We start from the raw sequence: 21,375 nt of genomic DNA, 5'->3' as shown, positions 1-21,375 counted from the left end.
CACACACACACACAGAGTACACCACACACAAGAAGAGGGAATGAGACGGAACAAATAGGACTTGATCCAGACTCATTAACTCCTACCCCTCCAGAAAGAATGAAAGAAGCTTGAAGTGCAGCCCGGGGAGTTGTGGAGGGAGCGGTGCAATCAAAGGAGGTGTGTGAAATTAACAATCAGGAAGAAAGTTATCAATGAAAAACCAGCCCGGAGTGCAGTCCCAGTACAACTTTAACACAACTGCTGCATTTGGCCAAGAGTTTAAGTGACCGTCTGATTGCAGAGCTCTGCAAAGATCCGGACAAAAAACCTGGAGGATTATGTTCTAACCCAACCCAGGTAAGGTAATCCCTGCAGATTTCACACTCATTCCTCCTGCTTTTCTGATCAGCGACCCAGTCGATTCTCTCAAGATCCCCTCTCCCAGCCCCTCCTTCTGCAGAAAGTGCAGCGACCGGTGGGAGACTCAATCCTGGGATGAAATTGCTCGCCAACGGGGAAAGTTTTAACCGGTTTCTACACTGCAGCCAGATTCCAACTTTTTTTTTCCCCCCCCCAGTTTGTTTTCTCTCCAGTTCTCCAAAAAGCAGGCTTGCAAAACAACCAAATCAATGTTAAAATCGAAGGCTTTGCTACTTCTGAAAAGATAGCTCACTCAGGGGTGAGGGAGGCAAGATTTAACCCGGGAACAGCAGCCCAGAGGTTAAGACTAAACCTCGGATTAGTTCCCCCCTCCCCATTTACCCCCTCTATGCTCCCATACATTGCCACTGCAGTAATGAGAGAGTGCTGCACTGTCGGAGGACGAGGGGCTATTACCCAGGTCCTGTCCCCTCTCTCACTGTGGGGGGTGGAATTCCATGAGAGCGGATGGAAAGAGCGGGGCAGTATCCTGGACCAATATTCATCCCTTACTTAACATCCACAGATTATCTTTGTCCCACAGCCAGTGGTTGGGTTCTGGAATGCGCTGCCTGGGAGTGCAACGGAGGCATAATCAACGGAGGCGTTCAAGATGGAACGGGACGATTATTTAAATAGAAACAGTGTGTAGGGGCATGGGGAAAAGACAGGGGGCTGGCACTAAGTCATGATGCTCGCTTGGCTAGCCGGCGGGGAGACAATGGGCCAAATGGCCTCTTTCACCGTAACAATTCTGCGATTGCCTTGCTGTTTGTGGGATCTTGCTATGCACACGTTGGCTGCTGCGTTTCCCGCATTTGATCTGATTTATTACTGTCACATGTATTAGTATCCAGGGAAAAGCATTGTTTCTTGTGCAGACATAACATACCGTTCATAGAGAAGGAAATGAGAGAGTGCAGTATGTAGTGTTACAGTCATAGCTAGGGTGCAGAGAAAGATCAACTTAACGCGAGGTAGGTCCATTCAAAAGTCTGACGGCAGGGAAGAAGCTGTTCTTGAGTCGGTCGGTACGTGACCTCAGACTTTTGTATCTTTTTCCCAAGGGAAGAAGATGGAACTGAGAATGTCCGGGGTACATGGGGTCTTTGATTATAAGAACATAAGAACTAGGAGCAGGAGTCGGCCATCTGGCCCCTCGAGCCTGCTCCGCCATCCAATAAGATCATGGCTGATCTTTTTGTGGACTCAGCTCCACTTACCCACCCGCTCACCATAACCCTTAATTCCTTTACTGTTCAAAAATTTATCTATCCTTGCCTTAAAAACATTCAATGAGGTAGCCTCAACTGCTTCACTGGGCAGGGAGTTCCACAGATTCACAACCCTCTGTGTGAAGAAGTTCCTCCTCAACTCAGTCCGAAACCTGCTTCCCCTTATTTTGAGGCTGTGCCCCCTAGTTCTAGTTTCATTCCCCAGTGGAAATAACTTTCCTCCTTCTATCTTGTCTATTCCCTTCATAATCTTATATGTTTCTATAAGATCTCCCCTCATTCTTCTGAATTCCAAAGAGTGTAGTCCCAGTCTCTCCTCATAAGCCTACCCTCTCAACTCTGGAACTAGTGAATCTCCTCTGCAGCCTCTCCAGTGCCAGTATATCCTTTCTCAAGTAAGGAGACCAAAACTGTACACAGTACTCCAGGTGTGGCCTCACCAGCACCTTATGCAGCTGCGACATAACCTCGCTGTTTTTAAACTCTATCCCTCTAGCAATGGATGCTTTATCGAGGCAGTGGGAATTGTAGACAGAGTCAATGGATGGGAGGCCGATTTGCGTGACTGATTGGGCTACATTCACTACTTTTTCTAGTTCCTTGCTGTCTTGGGCAGAGCAGGAGTCATACCAAGCTGCAATACCACCAGAAAGATAGCAGGCACAATCCTGGACCAATATTCATCCCTCAATTAACACCAACAGAGTTTTTGGTCATTATCTTTGTCACACAGTGAGTGGTTGGGGTCTCAGATGCACTGCCCAGAAGTGTGGTGGAGGCAGGTTCATTTGAGACAACAAAGATGGCGTGGGATGACTATTTAAATAGAAACAGTGTGTAGGGGAAGGCAGGGCAATGGCACTAAGTCAAGATGCTTGCTTGGTTAGCTGGTGCAGATACAATGGGCCACATGGTCTCCTGCAGGAGTACAATTCTGCGATCATGTTTCTGTTTGCGGGATCTTGCTATGCACAAATTAGCTGCTGTGTCTCTTGCACTTGATCTGATTTATTATTGTTGCATGTATTGGGATGCAGTGAAAAGTATTGTTTCTTGCGCACTATACAGACAAAACATGCTGTTCATAGAGTACATGGGGAGAAGGAAAGGAGAGGGCGCAGAATGTAGTGTTACAGTCATAGCTGGGGTACAGAGAAAGATCAGCTTGAATATATGATACTTCAGAGAACTCTCAATGGGTGTAAAACGCCTTGGGAGTTCTGAGGTTAGGAAGGATGTTTTGTGATTACAGATTCTCACTCTCTAACCATTTAAACTCAAACAAGTTAGAAATTATCCAATGACAGGAGCAATAGAATCATAGAATCCCTATAGTGTAGAAGGAGGCCATTTGGCTCATCAAGCCTGCACTGACAACAATCACTTGATTTTGGTAACCCCACATTAGGATTAACCTTGTGTCCCATCCTGTGTGTGTCAGTTTCTGGTCTTGTATCAAACACAGATGGATACGGGTTTACTGCCCCTCGAGCACTCTAATTCTCCCATTTTAACTGGGTTCAGGTCACCTCTGAGGCCCGTGGGGTTAAATGTTAACTATTAGCGTAACCCCACTCCCCTAGTGGAAAGCAGAGAGAGAAGGGGAGAGAAGTTTACAAGGAGAGGGTGGATGGTCCACTCTGCACTCACCCCTCTGAGGTGTTGGCTTGGCTGTGGCTGGTGGGGAGTGAGGTGCCTCCTGGAAGCATGTGGGTGCCTAGAGCTGACTGGGGTCCCAGCTGGTTTGTCATATCTTTACTGAGTTTGAGAATTCCGATCCTGCGGAACTCGCAGTGTCATAGAGAATGTGGTAGGAGAATGGGACAATGAACTGTTCACAGCAAAACTTCCAGCTCCCATATCTTGCCTCAAACTGCGCACTCCAATATCACAACAGTGTCAGATCCACCGCTGCCCAGAATTGCCAGGGGAGGTGGGTGGAGGGAGCTTAATGTGTTACAACTGGGGCATTCGTAGTTAAGATTCAGTGATGATAGGAAGTGTTACGTGCCCAATACAGGTGACTGCTCAGGTTAAGTGCATTGTTAGTGTTGATGATGCGGGCATGATGTCTCATGTGTAACATTTGCATTTTGATTGAGTGCCAAGTGGTGAATGTACAGCAGACATTTCCAATGAGGAATGATTGCAGATGGTAGATTTTCATTCTGTATGTGGTACGTGGGTTAACTGTCCTTGTTGTTTGCTTTGGCTTTGGTTTGGACTGCTTCCCCCTCCTCCCCTCCCCTCCCCTCCCCGCTGCAGCTTTCCTCTCCTGTATCTGCCAACTCCAGGGAATCAAACTTATGGCAAGTCCCTCGACATCAGTTTGCAAGGTTGGGAAAGCTGCAGGGATTCTGATGTCCAGGGCTTTTGTCTTGTTCCCTTCACAACCTAACGTTCATTTCACTGGGTGCCTTGCCTTCCCTCAGCCAGGGAAGCTGTCTTGGCCAATGTCCCCCCTGCATTTAGATAAATGTCAGAGTCTCAGAGTCATTACACGAATGGGGTCCTGGCAACCCCCCCCTTCCAATGCCAACTGCCCGCTGTGCCCCCTGAACCTAAGACTGGCTCTGAAGACGGAGAGATTAGAAAGGGGTGACTGTAAAGGAGCCATGGTGGCACAATGGATAGCACTGCTGCCTCACAGCTCCAGGGACCTGAGTTTGAGTCCAGCCTTCGGTCACTGTCCATGAGGAATCATGGAATCTTACAGTGCAGAAAGAGGCCCTTCAGCCCATCATGCCTTCACCGACTACAAACTCGCTCAGGCCCTATCCCCATAACCCTACATATTTTAGCCACTAACCCCTCGAACCTAAGCATCTCAGGACACTAAGGGGCAATTTTTTAGCATAGCCAATCAACCTAACCCGCACATCTTTAGACTGTGGAAGGAAACCGGAGCACCCGGAGGAAACCCACGCAGACACGAGGAGAATGTGCAAACTCCACACAGACAGTGACCCGAGCCGGGAATCGCACCCAGAACCCTGGAGCTGTGAAGCAGCAGTGCTAACCGCTGTGCTACCGTGCCGCCCTTGCACATTCTCCCCGTGTCTGCATGGGTTTCCTCCGGGTGCTCCAGTTTCCTCCAAAGATGTGCAAGTTAGGTGGATTGGCCATGCTAAATTGCCCCTTAGTATCCCAAGATGTGTAGGTTACGGGGATTAGCGGGGTAAATGTATGTGGTTATGGGGATAGGGTGGGGGTGGGCCTGGGTAAGATACTCTATTGGTGTAGACCCTTAAAGTTTATTTATTAGCGTCACAAGTAGGCTTACATTAACACGGCACGGTGGCACAGTGGTTAGCATTGCTGCCTCACAGCACCAGGGACCCAAGTTCAACTGCACCCTCGGGTCACTGTGTGGAGTTTGCACATTCTCCCCGTGTCGGCGTGGGTTTCCTTTGCAGGCTCCGGTTTCCTCCCACAGTCCAAAGATGTGCGGGTTAGATTGAATGGCCATACTAAATTGACCCTCGGGTAAGGTAAATATGTGGGATTATGGGAATAGGGAGTGGGTGGGATTGTGATCGGTGCAGACTCGATGGGCCGAATAGTCTCCTTCTGCACTGTAGCGATTCTATGGTCTGCATCTGTTTGAGACACCTCCAGTTCTTTTAGCTGAAGTTACTATGAAAAATCCTCCTTGATGGGCCGAATGGCCTCCTTCTCCACAGTAGGGATTTGGTGTTCTATGTGCTATTCTAACTTGGTCAAAGAGATGGGCAGGGGTGGGGGAGGTGGTTTGGACTCAATAGTGAGGAAGTTTGGGGAGGGATGACCCCAGTTTGGAGTTTCAGTAACTGAAGGCATGGTTGTCAGTGATGGATTGGGGATTCTCAAAGGTTGTATTGTATTAGTGGGGTTGGAGGGGGGGGTCTGGTGATAGACCAGTGAGTCTCAAACCTCCTTGTTTGAAGGCCACCTTTTCAAATGTATCGGTAATAACAACAGCCCCCAGCACCCACCTACTCCTCAGCCTCACAGAGTTTGGAAAATGCAGACCTTGGGGTCTAGTGTCCTCTCTTCGGGTTTAAGCATGGAATCTTACTGGTTGCTAATTATATTATTGGCATACAGAAATGTAGGGCATTGTTTAATTAAGAGCTTAGAGTACTTATAGAGAGAGACTGCCGGGACGCATTAGGTTGTTAGTAGGAAGCAAACATGTCCAATGCTGCATTCTGTGAATAAACCCCATTATCAAGAAAAATATCAGTGTTTAGTTTCATGAGGGAGCACAGGTGCTCTCGTTCCTCATCTAAATCAGTGTGGGTAACCTGTGTTCCACAGCCCTCATATATTAGTCTGGTTTCTCCATAAATGCATCAATCCACATTCTCACCGCTCTGTGGGTAAAGAAGCCTCTTCTTTATCGGATTTCTTGGTGACTATCTCATACTGATAGCCACTAGTTACGCTCTTCCCCACCTTCTGTCTGGATTCACTCCATCAAAACCTTTCATCGTTTTCAAGATCACGATTAGGTCACCTGATCAGCCCTTTTTTCAAGAAAAAGGAGGCCGAGTTTGTCAACCCTTCCCTGGCGCGCGTACCTGCGGTCCTCGCCGGGCGTGTGTACCCACTATATAAGGGGAGGCGATGACTTTGTGGTATTATCGCTAGACTATTAATCCAGAAACTAGGCTAATGTTCTGGGGATCTGGGTTTGAACCCCACCGCGGCAGATGTTGGAATTTGAATCCAACAAAAAAAATCTGGAATTACAAATCTACTGATGACCACGAAACCATTGCCAATTGTCAGAAAAACCCATCTGGTTCATTAATGTCCTTTAGGGAAGGAAATCTGCTGTGCTTACCTGGTCTGTCCTACATGTGACTCCAGAGACACAGCAATGTGGTTGACTCTCAACTGCCCTCAAAGAGGAAATAGGGATGGGTAATAAATGCTGGCCCAGCCAGTGACGCCCATGTCCCACGAATGAATGAAGAAAGAATCCCTGGCTGACGTGTACACAGTAAAAAGTCTGACAACACCAGGTTTTAGTCCAACCTATTTATTTGATAATATACTCACTAGCTTTCGGGGTTACCCCCTTCGTCAGGTGAATGGAGAGTTCTGGCCTCAGACAGAGCATATAAAGCACAGACAGTTTAGAGATTACTGATTAAAATGCGAATCCTTACACCTAACCTGCTGTTCAAGACCTGAAGTGGCTGATAATGTGAGTGGAAGGAGCACTGATCACAGTTTAAAGAGATGTGTATTGTCTCCAGACAGTACAGTAAGTGAGGTTTTGCAAACCCAGGCAAGTCATGGGGGTTACAGATAGTGCGACATGAACCCAAGATCCCTGTTGAGACCGTCCTCATGTGTGCGGAACTTGGCTATCAGTCTCTGCTCAGCGACTCTGCGCTGTCGTGTGTTGTGAAGGCCGCCTTGGAGAATGCTTACCCGAAGGTCAGAGGCTGACACCCACACATTTCTGGTATCACTATTGTAAATGGTCTCTCTCTTTTGCCTCAAAATCCTTTTTTATAACACGGCGACTAGAACCACTTATACAGAGCGCGCACGAACAAACTGACCCAGTCGAATTTAGCTTGTGTTCTGGTTGGTGACCTGTGACCTTTCTCAGGCAACTATCAATCACATGCCTTCTCGATTTAAATCTTTGTAAAACTGAACTAACCGCAGCTGTGGTTTCAAACCCCCCCTCCCCCCCCACCCGAACAAAATTCCTCCTTTTCCCCAGGGCGCTGGTCAATGGGCACCAACCACGTTCCATCCCCCTCTTGTGCCCAGCCCCAAGTAATTGTCTGGTTATTGGAGCTATCACAGCCAGCCCTCCCTAGGTATAGAGTCATAGAATCCCTGCAGTGCAGAAGGCGCCCATTGAATCTGCACTGACTCTCTCTGACAGAGTATCTTACCCAGGCTCTACTACCCCCCCACCCCCCGCCCTATCCCCACACACTTCCCATGCCCACTCCATCTAACTGACACATCTCAGGACACAAAGTGACAATTTAAGAACATAAGAAATAGGAGCAGGAGTAGGCCATCTAGCCCCTCGAGCCTGCCCCGCCATTCAATAAGATCATGGCTGATCTGAAGTGGATCAGTTCCACTTTCCCGCTTTCTCCCCATAACCCTTAATTCCCCTGTCTATCAGAAACCTATCTACCCGTGACTTAAATATATTTAGCGAGGCAGCCTCCACCGCTTCAACGGGCAGAGAATTCCAGAGATTCACCACCCTTTGAGTGAAGAAGTTCCTCCTCATCTCTGATCTAAACTGCCCCTTCCTTATCTTGAGGCTGTGCCCTCTAGTCCTGCTGTCCTTTCTAAGCGAGAAGAATCTCTCTACCTCTACCCTATCCATCCCCTTCATTATCTTATACGTCTCTATAAGATCCCCCCTCATCCTTCTAAACCCCAACGAGTACAGACCCAGTCTATTTAACCTCTCTTCATAGTCTAACCCCCTCATCTCCGGTATCAGCCTAGTGAACCTCCTCTGCACTCCCTCCAAGGCTAATATATCCTTCCGCAAGTGTGGTGACCAAAACTGCACACAGTACTCCAGCTGCGACCTTAAAAGTACCCTGTACAGTTGCAGCAAGACCTCCCTGCTTTTCTATTCAATCCCCCTCGCTATAAAGGCCAGCATCCCATTCGCCTTCTTGATCGCCTGCTGCACCTGCAGACTGGGTTTTTGCGACTCGTACACAAGGGCCCCCAGGTCCCTCTGCACAATTTACCGTGACGAATCCATCCAACCTGCACATCTTTGGAAACTCACCACCAGGAAGGAACTAGATCATTCAGCAGGTTGATTCCGGGGATGAAAGGGTTGGCGTATGAGGAGAGATTAAACAGTTTGGGTTTGTAATCACTAGAGTTTAGAAGGACGAGAGGGGATCTGATCGAGGTATATAAAATATTACAAGGGATTGATAGAGTAGATGTAGACCAAATGTTTCCCCTTGTGGGGCAATCTCAAACAAGAATAAGACCAAGATGAAGAGGAACCAGCTTTCGCAGAGGGTAGTGAATTTGTGGAACTCACTGTCCCAAGGTGTGGTGTTTCAGGCAGGAGACAGATATACTTCTGATTTTAAAAAAAATGAGTTAAAGGGATTTGGGGAAACAGGTGGGGAGGTGGATTTGAGACCAGGGAGAGATCGACCAGGATCTGGTTGAATGGCGGAGCAGGCTCGAAGGGCTGTATTTGCCTACTCCTGCCTGCTGTGATACGGAGTCTGACACTTTAGGAACTTTCAAGTGGTTATTGGATAGGCACATGGAGCACACCAGAATGATAGGGAGTGGGATAGCTTGATCTTGGGTTCGGACATAGCTTGGCACAACATCGAGGGCTGAAGGGCCTGTACTGTGCTGTACTGTTCTATGTTCTATGCTCCTCATTCCGATGTTTTTCTGAATAAACCTCTGGGAGAGGAAGAGAGAGAGAGCTGGAGTGTCGAAGATGCAGGACTGGGATGGTGAACAGGATCTTGGGGGAATGGGAGGGGGGGTTAGTGGTGGAGGGGGCAGGTGTTTGGACTCCGGGGAACACTGGAAAGGTCAGAAGCTCGGGATTGGGAGAAGGGAAGCACAGTCACTGGATTGGAAGTCAGGTGGGATGGGGGTCGAGGGGCCGGGGCTTTGTGGGGAGAGGAGGAATGGAGGCCAGGGGATGGGTAAGTCAAAGAGAAACTCATGGAATGGAGGAATGGGCGGGGTGGGGGGACATGGCAGGGGGTGTTGGGGGGAACAGGAAACAGGTAAGAAGCTTGGGAGGAGGGGGAGACTGGGGGATGAGGGCCAGGGAAGATATAGAAACTAAAAAATAGGGAAATAAAAATAGAGGGTTATTTATCATAAAATCCCTACAGTGCAGAAGGAGGCCATTTGGCCCATCAAGCCTGCACCAACAACAATCCCACCCAGGTTTTATACCCATAACCTCACGTATTTACCCTGCTAATCTGGTGGCAGTGGTTGGCACTGCTGCTTCACAGCACCAGGGACTTGGGTTTGATTCCCGGCTTGGGTCACTGTCTGTGTGGAGTTTGCTCATTCTCCCCGTCTCTGCGTGGGTTTCCTCTGGGTGCTCTGGTTTACTACTACACTTCCAAAGACACGCTGGTTAGGCGCATTGGCCATGCTAAATTCTCCCTCCGTGTACCTGAACAGGCGCCGGAGTGTGGCGACTAGGGGATTTTCAGTGACTTCATTGCAATGTTACTGTAAGCCTACTAATAATTAAACCTTAAAAAAAATTTTAATGCCCTGACACTAAGGGGCAATTTAGCATAACCAATCAACCTAACCCACGCATCTTTAGACTGTGGGAGGAGACCCACACAGACACAAGGAGAATGTGCAAACTCCACACAGACAGTGACCCAAGCTGGGAATTGAACCTGGATCCCTGGCGCTGTGAGGCAGCAATGCTAACCACTGTGCCACCTACTTCCTGAAGCATTCACCAGGTCTGTGAACAGGGAAACAGTTAACACTTTGAGTCGAAAATGACTCTTATTTGAAACAGATACTCAGAAAATAGGGCTTGCAGATCGAGGCTGGTTTGGAGTCGCTGGAGGAGGAGAGGGGGGGTATTGGAATGGGGTGAATGGGCTTGGGGATTGGATTCTGGTGGGGGATGGGCAGAGGATTGCAAGGTCAGGAAAAGTATCATAATAAATGATGGGTTCAATGCGAGACCCTTAACAAAATAAAACACTTTGAAGGATGATTGAAGGGTTCTGATGTTTAGCTATTACGTTCCCTTTGAAGTTCCCCCTCTCTCGGCCAGCTTGCCCGAGGTGGGCTCTGGCATGTTTCCCGATCTGTCAGGCCAGCTGGAAGTCATAGAGTGATAGAGGGTTACAGCGTGGAAACAGGCCCTTCGGCCCAACTTCTCTATGCCGTCCTTTTGTTAAGCTTGTCCCAGTTGCTCGCATTTGGCCCATATCCCTCTATATCCATCTTACCCATGCCGACACTATAGTTAAGAAAGCCCACTAACGCCTCTACTTTCTCAAAGACTAAGGAAATTTAGCATGTTAGCTATGACTCTCACCAATTTTTACAGATGCACCATAGAAAGCATCCTTTCTGGTTGTATCACAGCCTGGTATGGGCTCCTGCTCTGTCCAAGACTGCAAGGAACTACAAAAGGTTGTGAATGAAGCCCAATCTATCGGCCTCTGCCTACACTTCCCGCTGCCTGGGAAAAGCAGCCAGCATGATTAAGGACCCCATGCAGCCTGGATATATTCTGTTCCACCTTCTCCCGTTGGGAAAAAGATACAAAATTCCAACCGACTCAAGAACAACTTCTTCCCTGCTGCCATCAGACTTTTGAATGGCCCAATTTGTGCTAAGTTTATCTTTGTCTCCAACTTAACTCTGACTGTAACCCTACATTCTGCAATTGCTCCTTTCCTTCTCTATGAACAGTATGCTTTGTCTGTATAGCGCGCAACAAACAATACTTTTCACTGTATGTTAATAGATGTGACAATAATAAATCAAATCAAATGAATGAAGTGTTTGGCTCGGAGTCTGTCACAACCAGGAGTGCGATTACGTTGAGAGTTGCATTCTGTCGAAGGAAACAGTTGCCAAATGAGACTATAGATTAGTCAGATTGTCGCAGGTCGAATTAAAGAGACTTTCATAAGAACGTAAGAACATAAGAAATAGGAGCAGGAGTAGGCCATCTAGCCCTTCGAGCCTGCCCCGCCATTCAATAAGATCATGGCTGATCTGTTGTGGCTCAGTTCCACTTTCCCGCCCTCTCCCCATAACCCTTAATCCCCTCTCTTATCAAGAACCCATCAACCCGCTTCTTAAAAATATTTAGCGAGGCAGCCTCCACCACTTCAATGGGCAGAGAATTCCAGAGATTCACCACCCTTTGAGTGAAGAAGTTCCTCCTCAACTCCGTTCTAAACCACCTCCCCTTTATCTTGAGGCTGTGCCCCCTAGTCCTAGTGTCTTTTTTGAGCGGGAAGAGTCTCTCCACCTCTATCCTATCCATCCCATTCATCATCTTATACGTCTCAATGAGATCTCCCCTCATTCTTCTAAACTCTAACGAGTACAAGCCTAGTTTATTCAGCCTCTCCTCATAGCTCAATCCCCTCAACTCCGGTATCAGCCTAGTAAACCTCCTCTGCACTCCCTCCAGGGCCAAAATATCCTTGCGCAGGTGCGGCGCCCAAAACTGCACACAGTACTCCAGCTGCGGCCTCACCAATGCCCTATACAGCCGCAGCAAGACCTCCCTACTTTTATATTCAATCCCCCTCGCTATGAAGGCCAGCATCCCATTCGCCTTCCTGACCACCTGCTGCACCTGCAAGCTGGGTTTTTGCGACTCATGCACAAGGACCCCGAGGTCCCTCTGCACCGTCGCCTGCTGCAGTTTTTCGCCACGTAAGTAATAGTCCTTCCTACCATTATTCCTACCAAAGTGGACCACCTCACACTTGCCAACATTAAATTCCATTTGCCATTTCCTGGCCCATTCGCCCAGCCTATCTAGATCCTTCTGCAGACTCTCCACACCCTCCGCACAATTTGCCTTTCCCCCAATCTTGGTGTCATCAGCAAATTTCGACACCCTGCACTTGGTTCCCTCCTCCAGATCATCTATATAAATGGTAAATAGCTGAGGCCCCAGCACCGACCCCTGGGGCACCCCACTAGTCACCAACCGCCAATCCGAATAGCACCCATTGACCCCCACTCTCTGCCTCCTATTTGACAACCAATCCTCTATCCACGCTAACACCCTACCCCCAACTCCATGTCCCCTGACCTGTGACGATCCCACAAACGTAGAGGTCAATGTTGGATTCACATTCGGAGTAAGAGCATGAAACACAGGCCAAGCTTTGTGAATAAGGCAATAAGCTGGCATGGAAGGAGCCCACAGCCATGGAATTGGTGGGAAGAGAGTGTTGCAAATTCCCAATCCAGCAGGAATGGCTCACTGGATGTCAACGAGATCCAGGCCACAGCAGCCATGTTCACAGGCAGGAATTGCAATGCTACCGTTGTCATGGTAACCAACAGACATGTAAATAGCCCCATTTTCCCTCAATGTTGGTGATATCCAGGCAGGAGTAGAGGAAACTGGCACGGTGCCGGTCGGGTAAAGCTCCATCTTACCAGGAGGTGGGGGCCCTAGTACACCTAAAACTCATTTCTGAGTCTGGGAATCCTCAAGTGCGCAGTCACGGGTAGATAGGTTTCTGATAGACAGGGGAATTAAGGGTTATGGGGAGAAAGCAGGAAAGTGGAACTGATCCACTTCAGATCAGCCATGATCTTATTGAATGGCGGGGCAGGCTCGAAGGGCTAGATGGCCGACTCCTGCTCCTATTTATCATGTTCAGTCGATTAAAATGTGGAAAGCGAAGTTGATATGGAGCAGGAAGATGGTGGGCTTGGGGGGGGTGGTGCTGTACCCAGTCAGAAATGAAGAATAACAGCAAAGGGAAGATGAAGAGAAGATTCCAGTTCCCACTGCAGAAAGGAAAGTTAGGGATTCACAACTCACTTCCCTCCTCGATGCAGCTACAGCTGTGTCTATGATCGCAGGAGGGAACAAGACATCTCAGAGTCAGCTTCCCTTCCACAGAACTGGTGTGAAACTGGTTATTTATTCCAATAACAGTTCCAGGCATGAGGTCAAATTAGTGTTAGGATGGAATACAATGATACATTCTAATACTTGGCACTGTTAGTAATGGAAGGGAACAAATTCTCCTAGATGGGAAGAAATTGGTGAAGATAATATGGTGAAACTGGATTGAGTTATTTTTTTCTTTATTGTTGATGGGTTGTGGGTGTCACTGGCTGGGCTAGCATTTATTGCCCATCCTAATTGCCCTTGAACTGAGTGGATCGCCAGGCCATTTCAGAGAACAGCTAGGAGTCACATGTAGGCCAGACTGGGTAAGGACAGCAGATTTTCTTCCCCGAAGGACATTAATGAATCAGATGGGTTTTTACGACATTTGACAATGGCCATCAGTAGATTTTTATTGAATTCAAATTTCACCATCAGCTGTGGTGGGATTCGAACTTTGTCCCCAGAGCATTAGCCTGGGTCTCTGGATTACGAGTAAAATGACAATGCCACCGCCTCCCCTTCACAATTGAGATTAGTAAGAGTAGGCCCATCATTGAGGAATCATAGTATCCCTACAGTGCAGAAGGAGGCCATTCACTCCATTGAGTCTGTACCATCCATAGTCCCACCCAGGTCCTATTCCCACAACCCCTCATATTTACCCTGCTAATCCCCTGACACCAAGGTCAATTTAGCATAGCCAATCAACATGACCTGCACATTTTTGGAGCGTGGGAGGAAACCAGAGCACCCGGAGGAAACCCACGCAGACACGGGGAGAATGTGCAAACTCCACATAGACAGTGACCCAAGCTGAGAATCGAAACCGTGTCCCTGGTGCTGTGAGGCAGTAGTGCTAACCGCTGTGCCACCTGCTAAGAGAGCACAAAATAGTCTTGGAAAAACCAATGATAAAAGTAGGCATCACAAGGCCAAAAGCAAGATCTAGGATGACACACATCTCACAAGGCTAGGTCAGTGTCTTTTGCCCATCTAGAAGCAATAAACAACTGGATGGATTAGAAAGAATAAGCACAATTAAGAAGGTGAAAAGCCGTGAAGTGTGTCTCAGAATGAGAAATGGTCCAAACAAAATTCCTTTCAATCCGCAGTGAAACATAGGAAAATTATGGAATTGGGTACATGTTGTAGATTCATAGAGCCGTAGAGGTTTACAGCACGGAAACAAGCCCTTCAGCCCAACTTGTCCAATTTTTACCATTAAGATAGCCCCAATTGCCCGCGTTTGGCCCATATCCCTCTATACCCGTCTTACCCATGTGACAGTCTAAACGCTTGTCAAAAGACAAAATTGTACCTGCCTCTAACTTCTGCCTCTGGCAGCTCATTCCGTACACTCACCACCCTCTGTGGGGGGAAAAAAAACTGCCCCTCTGGACCCTTTTGTATCTCTCCCTTTGATTTCTTTGAGCTGAACAGGGAAGATTATCTGGTGTTGCTCAATAATTATAGCAAGTGGATAAATGTTGACTCTTCGCCCAATACCACAAAGCGATTGAGATTTTCAGAAGTCGGTTTATAATTTCTGGGTGACCAAAGGTGTTGGTGTCAGATACTGGCCCACAGCTTACATCAGAAGAACTTGAAATGTTTGAGTTAAAATGGAATCAAACTCCCTGTAATATCAGCCAACACCGAACCGTTCTGTAGAAAGCAGTGTACAGATTGCGAAGAGATCTTTCCAGAAAGGATTTACTGGCTGACAAACTGGCAGTAATTTCCAACTTTCTCTTCAACACAAGAGATACGATTTTCTGATCGCTCACCAAATAACCCAATCGGGCGGCACAGTGGTTAGCACTGCTGCCTCAAGCACCAGGGATCCAGGTTCAATTCCCAACTTGGGTCACTGTCTGTGTGCGGTCTGCACATTCTCCCCATGTCTGTATGCGTTTCCTCCGGGTGCTCTGGTTTCCCCTCTCAGTCTGAAAGACGTGCTAATTGGCCATGTCACCCCTCAGCCTCCTACGCTCCAGATAGAAAATTCCCAGTCTATTCGGCCTCTCCTTTATAACTCAATCCATCAAGTCCCGATAGCATCCTAGTAAATCTTTTCTGCACTCTTTCTAGTTTAATAATATCTTTTCTATAATAGGGTGAGCAGAATTGCACACAGTATTCCAAGTGTGGCCTTACCAATGTCTTGTACAACTTCAACAAGATGTCCCAACTCCTGTATTCAATGTTCTGACTGATGAAACTAAGCATGCCGAATGCCTTCTTCACCACTCTGTCCACCTGTGACTCCAGTTTCAAGGAGCTATGAACATGTACCCCTCGATCTCTTTGTTCTGTAACTCTCCCCAGTGCTCTACCATTAACTGAGTAAGTCCTGCCCTGGTTCAATCTACTAAAATGCATCACCTCGCATTTCTCTAAATTAAACTCCATCTGCCATTCGTCAGTCCACTGGCCCAATTGATCAAGATCCTGTTGCAATTGGAGATAACTTTCTTCACTGTCCACTCTGCCACCAATCTTGGTGTCGTCTGCAAAATTGCTAACCATGCCCCCTATATTCCCCACCAAATCATTAATATAAATGACAAATATCAGTGGACCCAGCACTGATCCCTGAGGCACACCGCTGGTCACAGGCCTCCCATTTGAAAAACAACTCTCTACAACCGCCCTTCTGTCAAGACATGGGGAGAATGTACAAACTCCACACAGACAGTGACCCGAGGCTGGGATTGAACCTGGGTCCCTGGCGCTGTGAGGCCAGGGTTAGTTAGTCTTAATACAATATGCAGGAATTAGGAAAATTAACGAAAAGCTTGGTCAAAGAGATAGGAACATTCTAAAGGAGGAGTGAAAGGTTTAGGAATTGGAATTCCAGAAGTTAAAGATCAGTAGCATTTTGCTTGCCCAGCTTCTGTTTGTGGGGAGCGGGTCCTTGTGTGTGAAAGTGCATCGCTTCTCGCAAGAGCAGCTGAGCCACATTTTGAGCTTGACTGATTATTTTAAATGGAGTTTGGTGTAGCTATGAGCACAGTTTCCTTTGCTTGTACAAGTGCCTCACAGTGTCAGGGACCCGGGTTCAACTCCGGCCTTGGGTGACTGCCTAGGTGGATTGTAATGACTTCAATCAGGCCATTGGGGTTGGCCAATTGGAATCGGAATTATCTGATTAAAGATTCAACGAAAGATGTCCCTGATTAAGGATCCAATTGATGGGCTAATCAGGGAGTCTTTGCCTTTTAGTTAACCGTGAGTGTCAGTTCCTCTGACACCCCCAGAGATAGACAGCTAACTGCGAGCACTCTGTGTACTGCTATTAGAGTTTGGTAATAAAGGGATTTTGGTGAAGGGACCTCTGCCTTCAAAGACTTATTACATGGAGTCTGCACATTCTCCCCATGCCTGCATGGGTTTCGTCTGGGTGCTTCTGTTTCCTCCCACATTCAAAGATACGTAGGTTAGGCGGATTGGCCATGCTAAATTGCCCCTTAGTGTCGGGGATGGGGGGCAGTTAGCAGAATAAATGTGTCGGGGGCGGGGGGCGGTTATAGGGCTAGGGTAAGATTGTTGTTGGTGCAGACTCGATGGGCTGAATGGCATCCTTCTGCCATTGTCATTCTATTTGGTGCTGGTTTACACTGAGCATGACAGATTTTGGGGAAGTTGTTATTATCTCTGAGGAGGGGGTTGGGGCAGGGAAGGTTAAAGGGTGATTTAACCAAGGTTTTGAAGTTGTCGGGAGGTTTGGAGAAAACTTATTCCTGAGTATTGCTGAAGAGAGACATGTGGAAACTTTTCATCATGTTCTCATGCAAGAATACCAATGTAAGGATGTAAAACATTGCTCTCCCCTTCTATTCAGTACTCTTGCAAAGTGTCCTGATGAGTACAAGATGAAAAGCTTCAACATGTCTGTCTTCAGCAACACCCAAGTTCTATATTATCAAAAAAATTAATAATTTATCCCCTTTGGGTGGGCTCTTAACTAAAGGCCATTGGCTCAAAATAATCAACAGAAGAGAAGGGATGACAACTTGTCGGGATCCAGACTGCCCCACCCCAGGGTTTGATTTAATTTATTATTGTCACGTGTATTAGCATGTAGTGAAAAGTATTGTTTCTTATGCGCTATATAGACAAAGCGTACCATTCATAGAGAAGGAAAGGAGACAGTGCAGAATGTAGTGTTTCAGTCATAGCTAGGGTGTAGAGAAAGATCAACTTAATGTGAGGTAGGTCCATTTAAAAATCCGATGGCAGCAGGGAAGTTGTTCTTGAGTTGGTTGGTATATGCCCTCAGACTTTTATGTCTTTTATCTGATGGAAGAAGGTGGAAGAGAGAACGTCTGGGGTGTGTGGGGTCCTTCACTATGCTGGCTGCTTTTCCAAGGCAGTGGGAAGTGTAGACAGAGTCAATGGATGGGAGGCTGGTTTGCATAATGGACTGGGCTTCATTCATGTTCCCTTGTAGTTTCTTGCGGTCTCGGGCAGAGCAGGAGCCCATACCAAGCTGTGATACAACCAGGAAGAATGCTTTCTATGGTGCATCTGTAAATGTCATAGCGGACATGCCAATTTCCTTAGTCTTCTGAGAAAGCAGAGGTGTTAGTGGGCGTTCTTAGGTTGTTGGTGATCTGGACATGTAAAAACCTGAAGCTTTTGACCATTTCTACCTCGTCCCCATTGATGTAGACAGGAGCATGTTCTCCTTTATGCTTCCTGAAGGCGATGACAATCTCCTTCGTTTTGTTGACATTGAGGGAGAGATTATTGTCGCAGCGCCAGTTCACCAGATTCTCTATCTCGTTCCTGTACTCTGTCTCGTCGTTGTTTGAGATCTGACCCACCGCAGTGATGTCATTAGCAAACTTGAAAATTGGGTTGGAGGGGAATGTGGCTGATTCCATTAATTATTTTAAACGGGATTAGGACAGACGCTTGGAGAACACGCAGGATTACAGACAAAAGAACAGGGATTTGGATCTAAACATGCCTGCTATTCTGAAGAGCCAACAGGCCTGACGGACTGAATGGCATCCTGTGCTAGAACATTCCACGATTCCCTGAATTTCGTAGCTGTGTTCAGTTGTATTCCTGTAATGGAACAGGGCTGCCCTCATCTGATTTGAGATGACACAGTCTTCCTGGTATGTGTCACCTCGCTGGAGGTTTGTCTGATAAAGCGTTCAGACTGAGTGTCCCGGCGAGCTACTTCTGCTCATGTGAGGAGACGGACCTTCTGGGAGTTAAAACAGGAAACTATTCGTCTTCCTGTTGGCTTTGCAGCTGATGACAGATTCTCCTGGCTGATTCTGCTAAGACGATCATCCTTATGAACTCTCCACGCTTGCTGTTAATACTTTATCCCCCTGTGTCAGCATCTTGCTAAAAAGATGTTTTGCCCGTTGATTTTCTGTGGCAATAAACTGTGGAAAAAAAACAAAAATAATTCAAACATCTCTGAAATGAGACGAATGATTTTCTTTAGTTAATGCCCGCATTGAATAGTAGAATCCCTATAGGGCAGAAGGAGGCCATTCAGTCCATCAGGCCTGCATTACCAACAATCCCACCCAGGTCACATCCCCATAGCCCCACTTCACTCATCCCCCTGAGGGCAATTTAGCATGGTCAATGCACCTAACCTGCACGCCTTTTGGACTGTGGGAGGAAACCCATGCAGACACGGGGAGAATGTGCAAACTCCACACAGACAGTGACCCAAGCCTGGAATCGAACCTGGGTCCCTCTCGCTGTGAGGCAGCAGTGCTAATCACTGCGCCACCGTGCCTCCCACCCTAACTAAACCTGCTACACCCAATGCTAAGCTTCATAGAATCCCTACAATGTGGAAGGAGGCCATTTGGCCCATCGAGTCTGCACCGATTATCCAATTGAGTGTCTTACCCAGGTCCACCCCAGCCCTATCCCATGCAGACACGGGGTGAATGTGCAGACCCCACACAGATAGTGACCACTGTCTTTGTCAAGCATAATCATGGAACACTCCAAGGGAAAGTCCACGGTCACCAGTGGCCTCTTATGGGATGGGGTAAGCGTGAGCGGAAGGGGTGAGGGCAGAAAGAGGACATGTGTGCATTGAATGAGGATTGACGGAGCAAAGAACAAAGAACAAAGAACAACACAGCACGGGAAACAGGCCCTTCGGCCCAACGAGCCCGCGCCGCCGTCCTACTATCTCAGTGACCTATTCATGATTTTAGTCTACGCCTAACGTGCGAGGATCAGGGAGGTCCAATTTAGGGACAATTTTAGTACCCAATCAATCAGCCTAAAATCAGCAGGTGAGTGTTGGCGGAGGGGTGCGAGCTGGGGAGCGTGTGAATGTTGGTTTGGTGTCTATGTTGGTGAGGGAGGGAGGGAGCGTTTGTGGACAGGGTGAGTGTTGGCGGAGGGGGTGTAAGTGTTGGCGGGAGATGAGTATTGGTGAAGAGGGCGCAGATTGGAAGGTGTCTGCCTTGGCAGAGGGAATCAGTGTTAACAGGGAAGCATGAGTGTTGGGTAGGATGGCTACACTTTGGCTGAAAGAGTGTTAGAGAACTTGGATTCGGGTAGTAACATTACAGCGTGACATCAACACTATATTGAGTGTGGTTGGAGATTGTACAGTTGTTAATCTTGTCTCTAAGACTATATTTCACAAACCCTTAGTTGTGAAATGCTCTGTGATGTCCTGAGGTTGTAAAAGTTGCTGCATAAATACAAATTCCTTCTTTTATTTCTTTTGAACGTTTTAACTCTGAGAGACTGGAACAGTAGCTAATCTGAACCCCCCCCCCCCCCCCCCCCCCCCCCGGGGATTTAATCACTTGTCTGCGATGGATTAATGGGAGGTTGGATAGGTTGGTATCGGATGTGAAACCTTATTCATCATTCTCATGTTTGAAACAGAGAATTGGATGAGATTTGAAAAGCAGCTTGCCTTGTGTATAGAATTTAATGATTTTGGGGGTAATGTGGGGGAACGGTTAGGGATGGGGATTTCTGACCCAACCTCCTGGGTGGGGGTGGAGGGGGTAGTGGGGGCCTGTTAAATATTTTGGTTGGCTGGTCCATTCCCTCCTCGCCCACCCCCTGACCCATTCCCCATAATGTGGGCGCGCGGATGTGGGTGAGATGTCCACTAGGCCAGTGGCGACTATCGTTAGACTATTAATCCAGAAACTCAGCTAATCTTCTGGGGACCCGGGTTCGAATCCCGAGGTGGGATTTGAATTTAATAAAGAAAAATCTGGAATTAAGAATCTATTGATGACTGTGAAACCATTACCAATTGTCGGAAAAACCCATCTGGTTCACTAATGCCCTTTAGGGAAGGAAATCTGCCGTCCTTACCTGGTCTGGCCTACATGTGACTCCAGAGACACAGCAATGTGGTTGACTCTCATTGCCCCCCAAGGGCAACTTGGGATGGGCAATAAATGCTGGCCAGCCAGTGCCACGCATGTCCCATGAATAAATAAAATTTAGGCTTGTAAATGTCCATTCCAAGATGGCACCAGAGCAGGGCATCTTTTTGCAAGCTTTGCCCAGCATACCCTCTGATTCTCCCTTTTACTCTTGTTCTATGCTTTTAAAACTCTATTCTAACTCTTTTAAACACTGTAACAATGCTTTCTCTATTACCCTAGCTATGACTGTAACACTACGTTCTACACCCTCTCCTTTCCTTCTCTATGAGCGGTGTACTTTGCCTGTATAGCATGCAAGAAAGAATACTTTTCACTGTATACCAATTCATGTGACAATAATAAATCAAATCAAATCAATTAAATGGCAATAAAGGGCTTCAAGGAGAGGTGTGGCCTAGTGGTGTTATCGCTCGATTATTAATCCAGAAACTCAGCTCATCTTCTAGGGACCCAGGTTCGAATCCCGCCACGGCAGATGGTGGAATTTGAATTCAGTAAAAAATATCTAGAATTAAGAATCCACTGATGACCATGAAACCATTGTCGATTGTTGGAAAAACCCATCTGGTTCACTCAGAAATCATAGAATCCCTACAGTGCAGAAGGAGGTCATTCGGCCCATCAAGTCTGCACCAACCACAATCCCAACCAGGCCCCATCCCTGTAACCCCCTGCATTTACCCTAGCTAGTCCCCCT

The 21,375-nt window shown here is 47.4% G+C and overlaps 1 long non-coding RNA gene across 1 annotated transcript in view; it reads left to right on the top strand.

Moving 5' to 3' along the window:
* Window positions 1–250: 250 nt before the first annotated feature.
* The window catches only part of LOC145341319 (uncharacterized), a 44,756-nt gene continuing 23,631 nt past the window's right edge, over window positions 251–21,375 (top strand). Inside the window, exon 1 of the long non-coding RNA XR_013886357.1 lies at window positions 251–339. This is a non-coding gene — a long non-coding RNA (uncharacterized LOC145341319). The remainder of the gene's footprint in view (window positions 340–21,375) is intronic.

Source organism: Carcharhinus amblyrhynchos, chromosome 3 (assembly GCF_965287045.1).
Source record: "Carcharhinus amblyrhynchos chromosome 3, sCarAmb.v2.hapA, whole genome shotgun sequence".
Classification (NCBI taxonomy): Eukaryota; Metazoa; Chordata; class Chondrichthyes; order Carcharhiniformes; family Carcharhinidae; genus Carcharhinus; species Carcharhinus amblyrhynchos.
Note: the sequence above shows the minus strand (reverse complement) of the source record. Positions and strands in the feature narration are given on the sequence as shown.